Source organism: Ahaetulla prasina, chromosome 1 (assembly GCF_028640845.1).
Source record: "Ahaetulla prasina isolate Xishuangbanna chromosome 1, ASM2864084v1, whole genome shotgun sequence".
NCBI classification, from domain to species: Eukaryota; Metazoa; Chordata; class Lepidosauria; order Squamata; family Colubridae; genus Ahaetulla; species Ahaetulla prasina.
The window spans coordinates 72548943-72553332 of record NC_080539.1 but is presented as its reverse complement, the minus strand read 5'-3'; the positions used below and the strand labels follow the sequence as shown (position 1 = coordinate 72553332).

The window sequence follows — 4390 nt, the reverse complement described above, 5'->3', positions numbered from 1 at the left end:
CGTAGAAGGCGAGACTCTTTTCGCCGGCACCGGGCAAAAGGCCACGCCTCCTTCGCTCGCTCGCTCTCCCCTCCCTCCTTGTTCTTTTAGCCTAGCCCTAGAAGAAGCTGGAGCAGGGAGGCGCGAGCCAATCCAAGGAGGCGAAAGGCGTCTTCATTTAGGAAAAAGGGGAACGTCGCTAAGTAGAGCGGAGTGCGCTGGAGGAGCGGAGGGAAGCGGAGGTTGCGGCTCGAAGCGGAGGAACTCTTACCTTGGACTCCGGGTAAGCCACCTGGTTGTTACTCCGACTTCCATTGCAACATAGCTTTCCTTCCCGTCCCCACCCCCATCCACTCACCCGGATAACAACAACTCCAAAATCCTGTTTACACAAGGGAAGCTGGGTCACCCCCCCCCGGAGGAATCCTTCGGTGGGGAGGAGAATGGCTTTCCCGTGTTTTCCCTTCTCCAACTCGGAATCTGTTTACCCGGGAGAGATCTGCGGCTGGGCTTGCTTGTTCCCTCCCTCTCTGCCTTTGCCCTAGAACAATGGAAGCGGCGGCGGCGGCGCTGCTCGGGATTCCGGGCGATCTGGCGCAGGCACTCTCGCATGCAGAGGTGGCGGCGAGCCGGGGGCGCGGGCTGGCGCTGCCTCTCTCGCCCTCTACGCGTCTGCTCCAGTCCCGTTGCGGAGCCCTGCGGCAGGATCGACGGCTACCGTCGGTCTCCCCGCTGCGTTTTTCTCCCGTTTTTTTTCGGTGGGACTCGCTTTCTTCACCACCACCACCCGCCCCGCTGGGACGGACGCAGTTGCCTTCCTAGCCTCCTCCCGTCCTAAAAACCCACCTCGGCTAGTTTGCTGCATTTCGTTCCGGGTTTCTGGGATTTCCTTCCCAATGTCAGTTGGGGGGGGAAGGTGGAGGACAAGATGGGGTGGTGGTGTTTTTTTCCCAGCGGAAGGTCGTGGCCTTGGTTTTATTTTATTTCCCCCCCCCCACTCCCGATCCCGAGGTGAGCCTGCAATTGGATCTGTCGGTGCTGCGTGGGTAAATAAGGCCCAGGTATTTAGATCAAGATGGCACGGAGAAGAGAAAAGAAGGCTGGGTGCTTCTTTGTTGCTGTTTCCACTCTGGATGGTGTGATCGTGATGATGTTGGTCCGCGGTGCTGCAGTCACTCCCCCCTCATCCTTGTGCATAGGAGAGAGAGAGCCAGGAAGGAAAGTAGAAGGGAGCCTATGAGGGAGCAAGTTGCCTCTTTCATGCGGCTTTTGTTTGGGAAGATTTTGCTGCAGCTTTGGGGGAAACCGCACCAGGTGCTTCGGAGAATTAGGCCACAAAAGCAGCAGGCAGGGAGAAAATCAGATCAGTTCCTAGGCACCATCTGCACCTCCCACTTTACACCACAATAGAAGCTTTCTGTCTTTTCCAGGGATATATATTCTCTTGGGAGGAAGAGTAATGGACTTGTTGCTGTCAGTCAAAACATATTTTCCTACCTGTGCGGGACAAAAAGCCCTCCCTAGCTTAATATCTGGTGACTACTCTGCACAGTCTCCATTCTGTCTGGCCTGGGAATTCTGTCTTCAACATACGGCCACAACTGAGCCCACAATTTATATTGCTAAGTGGCAAATTTGTTAAGTGAGTTTTGCCCCGTTTTACGGCTTTTCTTGCCACATTTGTTAAGTGAATCGCTGCAGTTGTTAAATTAGTAACACGGTTGTTAAGTGAATCTGGTTTCCCCGTTGATATTGCTTGTTGGAAGGTTGCCAAAAAGGGGATCCACATGACCCTGGGACACTGCAACCGTCGTAAATGTGAGTCAGTTGTCTAGCATCCGAATGTAAATCGCATGACCATGGGGAGGCTGCAACAAGCATAAGTATGAAAAATGGTCATAAGTCACTTTTTTTTCAGTGCCCTTGTAACTTTGAACGGTCACTAAGCAAACTTGTAAATCGAGGATTGCCTGTGTAGAAGTTGAAGTCCAACACATCATAGGGAAGGCTTGAGGAAAGATAAGCTGTGAAACCATCTCCAAATGTTGCAACAATATAATACTGTTCCCATTCTCACAAGATCTAAGTCTACAAACCAATTCTAAGACTAAATTGTAAATGTATGTAAAGATGTTTTAATATGGATTAGATCTGCTAAACTTTTTTTTTAATCTTGGCTTTTTCTACTGGCTTGTTTTGCCCAATATTTCCTTCTCCGTTCAATTCATTTATTCTTTCCTCCCTCCACTCCAGTAACCACTTCCTTTGAGCATCTTCTTCAGACCGCTTCTGCTTCTGCTCTGATTATAGTTTGAGGAATAGAAAAGCAAGCTGCAAGTGGGGAAGAAGATCGAGATTCCATTCCTGATCATAGTGGGGATTTTTTTGCCGGGGTTTCCAAAACTTCTTGTCTCCATTTGTTCTACTTATTGGCTTAAATTTAGTCAGGGTCTACTAATGTGGGTGTGCCTGGATTTCAGTGTGTCAACATCTGATGATAAACCACTAACTGACTTATATTGAATTGGTGGGGCAGACTGAAGCCTAAATAAAGTGATGTATGTTGAGCCTAGCAGTCTATGGGATAGAACAGATATTTTGGTGTAAAACAAAATGCTGAGCAAGTAATACATATTTTTGGCATGGGACAGCCCTTGGGAAGGACCTGGGCTATGTTATTTGCATTTGATGTCATTTTAACTAATGATTGGCTTCTAAATACACAAAGATTACATGAGCATTTTGAGAAATCGGTAAAAGATTGGTGTCCATTATTTGCCATTGCAAGAGAGCGCATCCTCCTGTTGCAAATGTAAACAAATGCCTTAAATGAAGGCATTGAATTCTCATTCAAGAGGTAAAGTTAAGCTAGGAAATGCTGACCTTCCAAAGCCGCCCAAGTTCATGGAATTTTAATGCTACTGCTCCCGAAATTTTTTCCCCTCTTATTGAAGCTTTCAGGTTGCTAGTTAATCTTATCCAGATGTGAGTTTCAACCATTGATGGTATGGCATAAAAAGATTCCTTTGAGTCAGGTTTGGCTCCTGGGAGCATAGTGGGCACAATCCCTGCTGTTTTTTTGAAATGATTTGCCATGGCCTTCTGGGATTTTTTCCCTTTATCTTCCCAAACTAGCTTTCAGCCATGGAATTCCCTGAAGTGTCTACCATCAAGAACTAAATTCTAAATTCAGATAAACTGAGCCAAATATTGCCACCTGCTGTTGAATGCTGAAATGCAGTTACATTGTCGCTAAAGACAGAGAAAATGAATTGACACAATGATTTGAATCTAGGGTTTTTTTCCCCCCATTTGAGCTCTGCTTATTGTTGTTACACAGCATAGGAATTGATATGATCTCTGAATAGCTTGTTCTTTATCCATTACAACTTCAGTGAAAGTGTATTCAGTTCTTAACATCTGTCTGTCAAGTGAGAGTGGGAACAAAGATAAGATTTCCCCCCACCCTCCGGATGATTTTATTAAAAATTACTAATGAAAAGAATCAAATACAAGCTGGAAAAAATAAAAAAAGTAAAAAAGACAGAAAAGAACAAAAGGAAAGGGGGAAAAAAGCGACTAACTTCACCCTTTATCCTAGCAAGTAAAGGCAATTTTAATAGGGCTTATCACCATCTGTAAATACAGTATCTTCATCCCATAGCTTATTTAAGTAAAAAACAGAATCCAAATGCTTCATCAGTTCTTTGTCGGCAAAAAAAAAGTCCACTAAAAGCAATCCACATATAATTGTTTTTTTTAGCCCCAATCAAATAACCCAACCTTGTATTTCTTCCCTGAACTTTTAAGAATCTTAATTTTTAACCCCTTCAAAAAGGGTCCTAGAGTTATGTTTCTGTTCATCTTCTAGCCAGAAATCTTCCAAAGTTTTCACATATTTCTTTTGTACCTCCAATATGTAAAGTTTGTACTTCTATTTTTCACTTCTTATAAAGTCCTTCAACACCTTAACAGCACTGTTTTGTATATCCAGTTAGAAAAAAGTTCTCCAAATCAATTTTCTGATTCAGTGTTTGTAATTGCATTTAGTCAGCCATCAGTTCCATTTATGTGTCCTTTCCCCCTTCAAAATAATTTCAAAATTATCCATTGGAACTTGTTCTTGTTCTGTAATTTCATTAAATATGCTAGATCCATCTCACCAATAAATTTATCCTAAGTTTGGCAGAAAAATATTCAAAACCTTTTATTATAGATTTCTGCTTCATTCATTTCTTTACCTTCTAGTTCTGTCTGGTGTCCAACCTTCAAAGTCCTCTTATCATAAATAATCCCTAAACAATGCCTTTTCCCATGAAGAAAACTTCTATTTAATTCAAAGCTATACTGTAATTTTAAATCCATATGGACCATTAATCCATTTTTTATCTTTCCAAAATCCATAAACTAA

The 4390-nt window shown here is 43.6% G+C and overlaps 1 protein-coding gene across 3 annotated transcripts in view; it reads left to right on the top strand.

Moving 5' to 3' along the window:
• The first annotated feature begins 78 nt into the window (after window positions 1–78).
• TMEM63B (transmembrane protein 63B) overlaps window positions 79–4390 on the top strand; it is an 88079-nt gene continuing 83767 nt past the window's right edge. For all 3 annotated transcript variants that reach the window (XM_058191027.1, XM_058190947.1, XM_058190858.1), the window contains exon 1: window positions 79–262. The gene's annotated coding sequence lies outside the window, so the exon portion shown is untranslated. The remainder of the gene's footprint in view (window positions 263–4390) is intronic.